The 14132-nt window shown below is 36.5% G+C and overlaps 1 pseudogene; it reads left to right on the forward strand.

Moving 5' to 3' along the window:
- The window catches only part of LOC104858805, a 49050-nt pseudogene extending 36976 nt beyond the window's left edge, over nt 1-12074 (forward strand).
- The last annotated feature ends 2058 nt before the right edge of the window (nt 12075-14132 follow it).

A 14132-nucleotide genomic window follows, 5' to 3' on the forward strand; every position in this document is an offset into this window, starting at 1 on the left:
GGTGCTTGCGGCTACCCTCCTGCCACTGTGTCTGAGCCAATCAGTGGTGCCCACTGGAAATGGCCTGGCTGCAGAGGAGGCCATGCAGGAGAGAGGGCTCTAGATATCTTTATCTTATTCTTTTCTTGACTGGGAATATTCTAGTCTTTTATTAAAAACCATGAAGCTAGATTTTGATAGTTTATACTGATACTTATTTTACCAAGGGTTAGCTTCTTTTTCTTTTTTGATACTGGGGATAAATTTTGAGACCTTGAACTTGTGAGGCAGGCGGTGGTGGCTAAATCCCTGCCCCCCCAAAAAACAAATGTCCGATTTTTTGGACCTTTAAAATTTTCGGGAAGAGAATTCTGCCTCCTTTTCAGGATTCACTGCTGAGTATTTCTTTGGTGAGTGGTCCCTTTTTTTTGTCTTCTGCTTCATGACATCAAACTCTATGTTGGTTCTCCTTTGTTCTTAACATTTATTATTCTTAGGGGGCTTTTATCTCTTCATCTTTTTTCTCTTTATTTATGTGATTTTTTTTCCCCAAGACTGTCTTACAGATCAATGACTTGTTTTCTGCCGTTTTTGATTATGTTCCTTTCTATATTTAGCTTATTGCTTTTCCCTTTATGGTATTATTTTATTCCTGTTTTTTTCTTTAATGTTGCCACCTCACTTAAAATTTAAATCCTACCATCTGTCATCTGTTCATGACCTTTCAAAACACAGAGTTAATAGTTTTAAAAATTTTTCTCAAGTGCAAGACCTTCTTTAAGGACAGGAAAGATTTGTTTTCCTGAAATTTTTTCTGTTTCTTGGGATGCTTGTTTTCTCCAAGTGTATCATATAGTTGATTTTTATGTGTGTTCAATTTTCTGCTTCTTTCTCCCACTCCTTGTTTTATAAATTGTTACACTGTCTGTTATCATGATATGTCTTTTTAACTCATGGGAATCTGTTGGGGCAGCAGTCTTCCTTAGGCATTCAGTTTGGCCAACTATCATATAAGTGAGTTCTTTTAAACTGACCTTCCATTTACGGCAGGGAATGTGTTGTCTTTCAGTATCTATTTCTCCTCCCTTTGTAATAGACACCTGGAATTTGACTTCTTCCTAGTACGGTGACATTGAGAGTGCCCAGACCCTGTAGGAGGAAACCCAAATTACATGAATGTGGTCCAGTCCCATGACCCTAGAAAGCAGTATCTCTTATGAGGTTTGTATATGTAGCTTCGGCACAACCATTTTAGTCTTATTGCAAAAAGAATATGTGTTCATTCAGCTATGAGCATCTCCTTCTGTGAACACTTAGATAAAATAAAGATGCAGAAAGAAATATGTTAAAGTCATCAGAACTTCCTTTCAGAGGTAACCACTGTTAACATCATATTGTATATCATTTAGTCTTGTTTTATACACATGTATCTTTTCCAATAGAAATAATGCTAGTTCATAGCTTGATATCTTCCATTCAATACTAAAGTAACTTTGCTTTTTTATATATTAATACTTTTACAAAATTACTTTTAATAACTTCGTTATAAATTAAATGACTACCTTATCTCACATACTACTACAGGTATTTACAAATAGTGAGTCATTTAATCCTTGTAATAATGCCATAAGGTGGATACCATTAGTATTTCCACCTCACCAATGAGGATACTGAGACATTAAGAGGATAAATAACTTCATTTCCAAGTACTGCAAACAGTGTTTTACACATAGTATGTGCTCAATTAATATTTTTAATGAGTAAGTGAGCTGAATCAGGGTAGCATAGCTGAGATTCGAATCTAGTTACTTGGCTCCAGACACACCACTCTTTTTATTTTTTGTTTTATTAGTATATATTGATTATACAGAGTAATGGGTTTCATTGTGGTATTTTCATACATATGTATGACATACTTTGACAATGTCTGTCCTACCATTGTCCTCTCTAGTCCTCTCCTTTCTCCTCCACCTTACCCTGGTTCTCTTTCTCTTCTCTGTAGTCTCCCTCTACTTTCATCAGACATACCACTCTTTTCTACTAGCTTTACAGCCTCTTCATTTTATAGCATCTTAGCTGTCTTTCCCTTTCACTCTTTTCCCCACTTACGCTCTCTCTCCCTCTCTAAAATCCCCTTCTCCAAATATTTTGGCTTTTTAGGAATAACATAATCATAAATATAGTAAGAAATGCTTAACAGAGATTTCATCAGAAGGGAATTAGTACATAATTTCATATGACAGAGTAGGACTAACATTGCCCTAAAAAAATAAGTATTTATAGTTTAAAACTAAGGAGAAGTCCTGGGAAGGTGAGAAATACTTCCCCCATGCCTTTATAACTGTAGGTCATGTGCTTTTAAACTTCATTTTTGTTGCCTTCTAATTATTAATAGGACTGCTCTACTACTACAATCACTGCTGAGTTCTGAGTGGTAGTAAGGGAAAGGACAAAAGATGCTGCTAGAGTTTGTAGTCTTTTCAGAGTATTCCTGAGAGTCCTACCAAGCAGCATGTGTTTGTCAGAACTCTCACTTCTAGCTTCAAGGGAGGCTATTGTTTTGTGTTAGATTTAAAATATCTCTCCCAAAGTCTTGTATTTGGAGGTAGGGGCTGGATGAAGGAGGTGAGTTACTGAAGGTGTGACCTAGGATTGCTTTATTTTCATCTCTGGCTCCTTCCACTTCCTTTGCTTCCTGGCCACCATGTGTCCAGCAGCTTTCCTCTGTCATCCCCTTCTGCATTGTCATCCCAGTTTCTGCATTGAAGATAACTAACCATGGACTAAATTCTCTGAAACCATGAGCCAAATTAACCTTTCCTGTTGGATAGTAACCTGTTGGATATTTTATCACAGCAATGGGAAAATAACTAATATTAATGGAAAATATAATTTGTCAATTGGGTACATTGCCACCCCATTCAAAATCATGATGGTGTTGGTAAGGAAGGAGAATCAATAGCAACAGACACTCTAGACTGTCTACTGTATTCCTGCTTGTGGTGATGTGACTACAAATATCTTGTTTCTTCTTATCCAGTGAATAGTAATGTGTATTCCCCCTCCTCCATGCTCAGTGTCAACCATTTTGGTAGGGATTGGTTTATATGCAAATATGTGAACTGAAACATATGCTGCCTCCTGATAAGAATTGCAGTATTCATTGTCTTATTATGTGAACAGTCACTGAGAAACACTAAGCTTTTCTTTTTCATACTTTATCCAGGAACATTTGTGGCATGTATTTGTTATTCTATTTAATGCACTTGAATTAGAGATTGTAAATTTGATAGAAATAGAAAAGGGCAAAGGAAATGGAAACAAAGGAAGTTCATTAAAGATACATATCAATCCTTAATTGTTAAATCACACTGTTCAGAACTTTGTCAGTGTTTTGACCATAAGATGTGGCTAAAGAATAAAACAATTGTGTAAATGATGTTAAAGCAAAAATTTTCATAATTTTTTCCACTGATCATTATACAGCAGCATGCAATAATACACAGGAAAACATTGTGTTATTTTCTTTAAATCCACCTCTGGGAGCATAAAATTTTCCTCATAATAAAGATTTCTGTCTCAAAAAATACTCTAGCCATTATAGGATTCTAATGCAGTACAAATAATATTTTGCACTTTTTTATTTTTGGTACTGGGGATTGAACTCAGGGCCTTGGCCACCGAACCGCTGAGCTAAATCCCCGGCCCCTACACTTTTTTTTCAAACTGAGTCTTACATGGGTGGACCCAGATTTTTGTAGAACCTAAAACTCAATGAAATTTTTAGGTCCTCTTTAAGAAGATACATAGTCAAGTGCAAATGTGAAAAATATTAGAACAGGTGACACTATCAAAACAAATTATAGATTATAAAAGCTGACAAATATAGAAGCATCATAAAACAGAAAATGTAACAAATATTTAATTAATTAACTGCTTGACACCCCTCTATACTGCTCTTCTCCCTGTTGTTTCTGGCTGCATAATCTTTAATCATACTCTTGTTAGGACAATGATTGTTAAGATCATTTTTCTATAGGGTGACTACAAAGACAATATAACCTTTTGTCTATCATGGTTGATCAAAACTTATAGCTTAGAAAAATATCAGTTTCTCTACTGATAAAGTTATGTCATGTAATATATAGCATTGTTGCTACATTTTGGAAAATCTGTCAAGTTTCCTGTACATACAACTATACATTTTTAGGGCATTTTAAGTTTTCTTTTGCAGTAACTAATATTAAATACTCTGAAGCAATGTCAGTTCAGCAGTTTCTTCATTGTCTCCATTGTCCTTACATATTATGAGTTTTATGTTATCTGATAGGAAAGGAATCCTATTCTGCCTGGGCATTGATGAAAATCCTATCTTTCACTTATTATTCCATATGTTTGAAGTAGGAAGGATTTTGCATGGTCTAGCTCTGGCCCCTTATATATCAGTTTTTCCACCACTGCCCACAAAATTCCAGAACAGCACAGAAGGACATTCATTTCTAGATCTGACACTAATGTGTCGTGGCTCTGAGTTAGCACAGTGGTTAGAAGTACTCCTGGAAACCATTTCCACAATAGGACAGCTGGTCATAACTTGTCTACCCAGGAAGAGCCTGGATTCACAGCAGGGTACACTGTCAACTCAGACAAAAGCTATCCTCAACTCAATTTAACTGGATTCCCAAATGACCATGGTTGCTCCAACACTACACAACATGAAGGGAAATATGAAGAAGTTGATGTTGGGGAGGATAACAATTTTACTCACTTGCAACTAAAATATCTTACATTTTTAGATGTTACACATTGCTGAGATAGTAATATTAGGGTGCCAGGATGACCTCCCTGGAAGCATACCCTGAAAAAGCACTTAGCAAGACTGAGTAGAAGCAGAGGTCAAGTTGCCTCTACTGGCTTCATGAAGAGCTCTGAAGCAAGAATATTCCTTCCATATTGGCCACCTTTTCATGTTATTAACCCTTTGAATAGATAAGATATTCACATGACAGAGAATCAAAAATGTTTGTAAAGGGTATCCAGAGAATATTCACCCTTACCCTTGGAATTCACTGTTTCATGTCCCTTCTCCAGAGTTAACCAATGTTACCAGTTCCTTGTGTGTACTTCTGGAGACAATCGAATTTTATAAAGTCCCACTCATATTTCTACTTATTCCATTTAATGAAAATAGCAGAATATTATACATCTGCCTTTTAAAAAAATCTTATTTTGAATTAACCTTTTACTCACAAAAAAGTTGCAAAAATAGTAGTGTTCCCACATACATTTCACTGATCTTCCTCTAATGTTGACATCTTACATAATATGTTGAACAATTCACTAAACTTACTGAATTTCCTAATACACTCATCAGACTTATCAAAGAGAAGCAGCAGGACTTGGATATGTGTGAAGATGTAATTAAGAAAGGTCTAGAAAAAGACATTTTGCATTCCCATTTCATCAAATCTATTAAAAAAACAAAGAGATAGGTCAACATTACTAATGAAGGTTAGTTTTTATTTGAATGACTATAGATTTGAATATGGAGCTTTTTTTTGTCCTATTCTTGCATTGCTGCTCATTCAAAAACAAAATAGCATATGCTTTGCTTCTTAATTTTAGTTGCAGGAATAACTCTTGGTGGAAATTTAGATCAGAAAATACTGTGAGGTTCCAATTAGTTTTAGAAATTACTACAGACCATTCCTTTTTCCAGTGACACACATACAAAAGGATACATCTTACCTATCTATCTATCTATCTATCTATCTATCTATCTATCTATCTATCTATCTATCTATCTATCTATCTATCTATCTATCTATCTATCTATCATCTATCTGTCTTTCTCATCATCATCTATTCAGCATTTCATTGTGACAGTTTGCATACACAGTGGTGATCCTATAAGATTATAATGGGTCTGAAAAATTCCCATCACCTAATGATGTTGTTGTCTAGTGCAACACACCACTCATGTTTGTGACAATGCTGATGTAAACAAATCTACTACATTGCCATTCATACAAAAGCACAGCACATGTAGTTATAGGCATACCTCAGAGATACTGTGGCTTGGGTTCCAGACCAGTACAATAAAGCAAATGTGAAAATAAAGTGTGTCACATGAAGTTTTTGTTTTCCTGGTTCATTAAACTTTAATGCTTATGTTATACTGTAGTTTATTAAAGGAGCAATAGCATTATGTCTAGAAAATGTACGTACTACTATTACAATACTTTATGGCTAGAAAATGATCCCAATCATCTGAGCCTTCAGTGAGTTGCAATCTTTTTGCACTGTTGATGGCTACTGACTGGGTGTGATTGTTGAAGATTGGGATGGTGGTGGAAATTTCTTAAAATGGGACAACAATGAAGTTTTCTGCATTGATCGATTATTCCTTTCATGAAAGGAAGCACGTGATAACATTTTACCCATGGTAGAACTACTAAAATTGGAATCAAGTGTCTCAAACCTTGTTGCTGGCTTATCAACTAAATTTGTGTAATATTCTAACTCCTTTGTTGTCATACCAACAGTATTCATAGTATTATCATCAAAAGTAGAGTCCACATTTGTCCCAGATAGTCCTTTTCTGGGTATCTTCCCAAAAGAATTAAAAGCATTATACCAAAGTGATATATGTATACCATGTTTATAGCAACCCAATTTGTAATAGCTAAACCTTGGAAACAACACAAGTGCCCATCAACCAATGAATGGATAAAGAAGATGTGATTTTTCTATACAGTGGAGTACTACTCAGCCATAGAGAAAACTTGGAGACATTTATAGTTAAAAAGATACACCATGAAGCTATACTCTTTTTTTCTCTCATTGAGTTTATTGGTACATTTTAGGTATACTGTACAGTTACATTCATCATTGGGATCTTGTACCTTTACATGACAGGTCTTGGTCCTCATTTTTTCCCCTTGTTCCTACCCTCCCTTCACCCCTCTCCCCTCCGCATTTATAAACACTTTATTTCCATTTTTTAATTTTCTCATATATTTTTTCCTTTATTACCTTTCCTCTACTCTTCCTACTTTCCCTACACCTTTAGCCCTTTCCTTCCTATTTCACATGGTCAATTATATCATTAGGATCTTATGTACTACTACAGATTTTCATACCCGAGAAACTGTTCGGTATTTATACATGTGTGACTTATTTATTTGACTTAGGGGTATATCCTCAACATGTATCCATTTTCCTAGGAATGAATCTAATTTTTCATTCTTTATGGCTGAGTAATATTCCATTTTATAGAAAAACCACATCTTCTTTATTAACTCTCCAACTGATGGGCAAATGGGCTGTTTCCAGGTTTTAGCTATTACAAACTGTGCCATTATAAACATGGATGCACATATATCACTGTGATATGACTCTTTTAATTCTTTTGGAAAGATACCCAGCAGAGGGATAGCTGGGTCAAATGGAACCTCTAGGACTAGAGGTAAAGCGATAGTCTTAAGTGAAATAAACTGGGCACATGTGTAAATATCACATTGTCTCTCTGATGTTAAGAAACTGAAAATATAAGTAGTTACCAAAATATATAATAGACAATGTGAAATAACAAAAATAGAGTCCATCTTAAGAAACTACTTTCTTTCCTCATACATAGTCAAGTCTTCACCAATTAAGTTATGGACATCTTCAGGCTCAACTTCTAATCTGAGTTCTTTGGCTGTTTCTACCACTTTGCAGTCACTTTTTCCATTGAAGTATTGAACCCTTCTAAGTTATCCATGAGGGTTGTGATTAACTTCTTTTTAACTCAGTAATACTGATATTTGGACCTCTTCCCATGAAATATAAATGTCCTTTATAGAATATAGAAAGGTAAATCCTTGACAGAACTTTTCTGATACTTTTGGCCCAGATTCATCAGAGAATCATTATCTATGGCAGTATAGCCTTACTAAATGTATTTCTTAGTAAGAAGACTTGAAAGTTGAAATTATTCCTCGATTCATGGGTTGTAAAGTGATATTGTGTTAACATAAATGAAAAAAAACATTAATTTCAATGCATATCTGAATCAGGTCTCTTTCATGGCCAGGTATATTGTCAATGAGCAGTGATATTATGAAGAGAATATATTTTTCTGAGAAGTAGGTTTCAACAGTGGGCTTAGAGACTCCAGTAAACTGTGCTGTCATTCAGACTTTTTTGTTTCATTTGTAGAGCACAAAGAGGGGAAAATGAGTATCATTCTTAAGAATCCTTGGATTTGCATCATGGTAAATGAATTGCGTTCAACATAGTTACCAGCTATATTACCCCTTAGGAGACAGCCAGCATGTACTTCAAATCTCTACAGCCAGGTTTTGACTTCTTTCTAGCTATGAAAGTCCTAGATGGTGAAAGTCCTTGCACTCCACCGCCATCGAGTTTCTTACCTAGGTCTTCTGGATAGCTCTCTGTCACATCTACATCAGCATTTCCTGCTTTGCATTGCACTTTTCTGTTAAGAGAGATAGCGCTATCCTTAAACATCATGAACGAACCTCCACCAAGGTCACAGTTTTCTCCTGCAGCTCTTTACCTCTTTCAGCCTTCGCAGAATTGAAAGGGATCAGGGTCATGTTCTGGATTTAGGCTTTGACCTAGGGGAATATTGTGGCTGGCCTGATCTTCTGTCCAGATCCCTAAAACTTTATCCATATCAGCAATAAAGCTGTTTTGCTTTCTTATCATTTATATGTTCATGGGAATAGCTCTTTAAATTTACTTCAAGAACTCTTTCTTTGGATTCACAACTTGGTTGATAGATGAGAGAGGTTGAGTTTTTGACTTGCATTTTCACTAAGCAAAATCATGTCCATCTTTTTATTTGAGCATGTTATTAGGGTTATTATTTAGCCTCATATCAGTATTGCTGTGAGGCTCATGGAGAAAGAAAAAGATGAGGGAATGGCTGGTTAGTGAAGCAGTCAGAGCACATACAACATTTATCATTTAGATGTAATGTCTTGCATGGGGATAGTTCATGATGCTCCCAAAGCAATTATAATAGTAACATCAAAGGTGACTGATCACAGTTCCCCATAACAGATATAATAGTAATGGAAAAAGTCAGAAATATTTTGAGGATTGTCAAAGTGTGACACAGAGGCAGGAAGTAAGCATGTACTGTTAGAGAAACAGTGCAGATAGACTCACTGGACACTGGGCTGCCACTAGCTTTCAATCAATAAAAACAGAATGTTTGTAAGGCACAACAAAAAGAAATTCAAATAAAATGAAGTTCACCTCTAATAACTAAGGTAGGATTTGCTAAAGGCTCAAAAGGAGGTACCAATAAAAATATTTCAGAGAGAAATTCAGTGGAGGGAATAAGCAAATCAAATTGGAAGAATGAAAAAAATCTACACAATAGTAATCATATTGGAACAGTCCAGGTATAAGATCAGTAAAATAGCTGAATCACAGTGGTGGTGGGTAAGGATGGGAGCCAAGAAGAAAGAACAGCTATTAACAAAGAAAGGTGTGTTAGCAGAAAAGTCACTAAGTCTTAGTGACTGACTGGTGGCAGAGGATCCCAGAGGAATAAAATACATTGAGGTCTTAAACTCAAGTGATGGAAATTTCTTTGTATTAGCAGCACATGAAAATCAGAAGAAAGACCCACTCATCAATGGAGAGTGAGAGGGACTTGGCTGTGTTTGTTGAGAATGATGTAACAATTGTATTTATTGTCTGACGGAAGTCAGCTATTGGTGAAGTCTGTCTCCTTTGCTGTGGTGTTCATTGGTGTGCCAGTGGCTTTTTACACTTGGACTTGAGCTGGCCAGATTCCAGATGTGAAGTTAACTTTTCATGAATAGTAACTAGGGATTCACAGCCTGTTAGTTACCACATGTGTGATATCTATAAGATAGCCTAGGTGTGTAGTAGGCTGTATTGCCTAGGTTTGGGTAAGTACACTCTTTATTGTTTGCACAATGATGAGATTGCCTAAGAACACATTCTTCTGGGTGTAACTCCATCATTAAAGGGTGCACAGTAGTACTATACTTTCATCACTTGGCAGGATCAAAATCAAGCATTTTAAAGAAAGATTATGCTAATAAGAAGTTTTCTACAATAATGGATACCTGCCCTTGGTATGTGCATCCCAAATATTCCTAGCCCTGTGTCTAGAATGTTCTTACAAGCAAACAACCCCCGTTCCTACACTGTCACCACCCCTCCCAGAACCTCTTCTTCCCCTGAATACCTGCAAAGCTACTCGGTTTCTCTGCTACTGGTTGCTTAACGCCTCCAGCTCCTTTGGGTCTCTGCTGAAGTGTCTCTGCCTCTGAGGCCTGTTTTATTCAGCATTTGCCATCTAGCACAGTGCCTGAAATACAGTATATATCTATCTAGCTTTTGATCAACTGGAAGTGAGTTTATTCTAATGGCTTATTATCTTTGCAGACCACGTTCTCCTTGACAAAGTGCTTAACCCAACACAACTCTGCTAGCCCTATCACATTGCTAAACTACCAAGGCAACTCATGTTCATCCTTCTGTATAAATAAATCTCTGTGCACATTAGTTTACGGTATCGCTAGTAGATATTTAATGTACTTATCTTGGTCCTGGTTTTGCTGATAAGGAATTCTGAAGTTAACGTTGTATCCATTTCTCCAACCATTGTTTTGGATTATTTCTTCAGGATACATACCTGGAATAAACTAACTTGATTAAAATGTATGACCATTTTATCTTCTCACTCTTACTCTCTCTTGTGTGCTATTGGGGTTTGAACCCAGAGCTTCACAATGAGTTCTACATTAAGCCCCTTTTTATTTTTTATTTTGAAACAGGATCTCATTAAGTTGCCCAGGCTGGTCTTGAACTGTGACTCTCCTACTTCAGCCTTTCTCTCTGTCTTTGCCTCTCTTTCCCTCCCCACCCCAATATTTATATCAAAATTAATTTCAGCTTTTACTCAAACCATCAGTGAAGCCTCTCTGCACCCAAATGAGTAGCAAATTAAATTTGGGATCAATTATTTTCATGGTTCCTAAATTCTGAAACTTTATTTTGAATTGGTTGAAAGTGTACTGTCATCCCTTTTTGTTTGTGTTTTGCTTATTTAAAAAAATACATTTCAGTGAGCAGGCATGTTACTGTCACACAATTATTTTTTCTCCTACAGTTTTCTTATTCAGTATCACATAACTTTTATTCTGAAAGGCAATATAATTTTTTGCCAAAACTATACAGAATTTCCCTAAAGGATTTTTTTCATGCTTCAAATTGAACTGTCATCTAGTTCACTGATCCAACCAGTGTGATAATACATTTTAAACAAATAATTTAGGAGGATTTCTCCTGCCAAAGCAAAAAATGCTTTAAAAATGAAACCAGTGAGTTTAGTCATTCACCTGCTGTCTGCCCAGCTTGAAACAGTACCCTTTCTGGTAAACTAGATATTGTCTGCACAGAACTCAGTCCATCAGAGGAATATAAAGCTATGGTATTGGCAGGGCTTTGCCCAAAGATTGTGTTGGACATTAGCTCCTGAGCATTGGCCTTCTGGACATACCAGGTACATCAGGAACCTCTCTATCAAGAATACAATTTCAGCAAGGCTGAGGGCCATCTGAAACAGATGGAGAAAATATATACTCAGCAAATACAGAGCAAGGATGTGAAATTGACCTCTATGAAAGGCGAGGTCACTTCCATGAAAAAGGTACTAGAACAATACAAGAAAAAGTTCAGTGATATCTCTGAGAAACTTATGGAATGCAATCGCCAGTATCAAAAGTCCAGGGCCTTTTTGATAGTCTTAGGCTGTGAGATATCACTATTGCTAACCCAGGTAGCAACTTTGAACCATCTGTGATTACACAGGCTGGTGTTTTTGGTTTCCCATTAGGGAACAATTCCAGTTTCCTTTGGACAATACACCAGTTGGAAATCGGGGTGGTGGAGATGAAGATTTTCTGTTCAGACCGTTTTTTGGTGGGTTTTCCCACAGCACCTGAGCCCAGCAACAGCTTTTTTAGTTTTGCCTTTCAAAGTAATGAATTAGAGCAGCAGTGAGTAGCAGAGCCTTCAAAGTAAAGAATTTAACACTTTAGAGAATGTCTGTATTTGCCTTCAGCAGTTTCAGTTATCTTATAATCTTAATGCTCCAGAGAAGTCATCATTGTCTCTGAGCTATTAAGTCTTTGAATTTGTCTTCACATCTTCAAGTTACAAGAAATTCAGTGGCAGTTGTGGGTGGAGCTTCCTTTATTGTCTAATTTCTTTGTTTCTATTATTTAAAGCATGAACATTTTATTAATCTCAATTTTTATGTATACTGTTGAATTTTCATCACTGATGAAAAGGTCACAACATTATTTCATAGATCACTGTTTCTTCCTGGCTGTTTCTGACTGAGCTTAGTATCTATGAATCTGTCTTTAACCACCTGTTACTTGGGCACATGTCACTTTGGATTCTGGTATTTATGCATATATGTGTTTGGATGTATTTTGCTGTATTTTCCCATATATTTGTGTGAAAATTTTAGTCTTAGAAAATGGTGAATGCCTTGCAGGTGCAAGGACCTGAGTTCAATCCCTGGCACCAAAAAAAAAAAAAAGGAAAAGAAAAATAAAATGGTGAATGATCTGTCTTGTTATTTGTGTGTATTTATTTGTATTTGCATTTATATTAAAATAATTTTAATGACTTAAAACAAAAAATGAAACTAACATTAACAGTAACATGTAGAAAAATGCTATACCTTATGCTGTAAAACCACATATTTCAAATAATCAACTATATTTTAGTGTCTTAGTTCATAATATTATGAGACAGTTGAGGGGACTGAGTAAGAGAGCAAATGTTTGTTTTATAGACCTATAATAAAGACAAATGGAGAGATTAAGAGCTTCCCCTGACTGGCTAGTGCATGAATAATGAAAACTAGAGTTTGGATATAGTAATATTTAGTATTAACTTGGAACACTTGACAGCAAGGATCAGGGTCAACAAACTCTGTAAAAGGCTGATAGTAAATATTTTAGGCTTTGTGGGATTACGGGGGTCTTTCTGTTGCAATTACTTAAGTTTGCTGCTTTCATGCAGTACATAGATGATAAGCAGATAGACAAGCATGGCTTCGTTCCACTCGAACTGTTTACCAAGGTGCTAGTGGGAGGGGGTGGCCTATATGAGAGATATGTCAAGCACAGGAAGGGGAATTTCAGAATATCACTGCGTCCAAAGCTTAATTGTTACAAAACAAGAACATTTATAAAATCATGTTACAAAAGGCACAAAGAACACATATTAAACCCAATTAAAATAAATCACAGGTAGATAAAAGGAAGTCTGAAATAACATCATAGAAGTTTTATAGCTGGTGTGAAAGAAAAGAAAAGAAACCAGGGTAGGATAGTGTGAAGCCTCTTTCTTGATTCAAGGCAAGAGGGACTGTGGTTGAGAGGGTGCTAACTACAGGTAGAGGGGGCTGGGGACAATTCTTGCTGCTTGGACCACAGTGTAGTCTCTGTGTCAGAAGCCTCAGATGAAAGGATCTTGCTTCTTCATGTATCTAGGAGGGAAGTGAGCTACTTAGATGGAATTTTCTTGGTGTGTAGTATGTGGTTTCTGCCTGGTCTCACTTGATCTTAGCACAGGGGTGATCTCACAACCCAGCCAGGAACCAGATTTCCTGAAAGTCACATTATGATGGCTTTATTTATCCTCCCCTAGGTATAACTACACCCACTGGAAAGGCCCTGAGCTGCTGCCTTGGGTGTGGTAAGCCCTTTTGTCACCCTGGCATGCCTTTCTGGTGCAGCCTCATTGGCCAATGCCCTTATGTCCTGGACACACAGCTGGAACACTAGGGAGCCCACTGTGTCAGAAAGAAATGTGTATTTTTCTCCATGAAGGATGGCATTTGGCTTTAAACTGCAGTGGCTTAAATGAATGCAGATCTTTTTTTTGACACAAAAATTATATGTATTCATATATATGACATGTTCATGGCTCAGATTCCTTTTGTGCCACCATCCTAGCCTGTGGTTTTTATTTCATGGTTGCATGCATCTCTCCATTAAGTCCACATTTCAGGCAGAAAAAAGGCAGAAGAGAAAACGTTGACATCAGCAGACTTCCACTTACATGTCTTTGAGCAAAAC

Source organism: Fukomys damarensis, unplaced genomic scaffold (assembly GCF_012274545.1).
Source record: "Fukomys damarensis isolate Sample0158 unplaced genomic scaffold, DMR_v1.0_HiC HiC_scaffold_1, whole genome shotgun sequence".
Taxonomy (NCBI): Eukaryota; Metazoa; Chordata; class Mammalia; order Rodentia; family Bathyergidae; genus Fukomys; species Fukomys damarensis.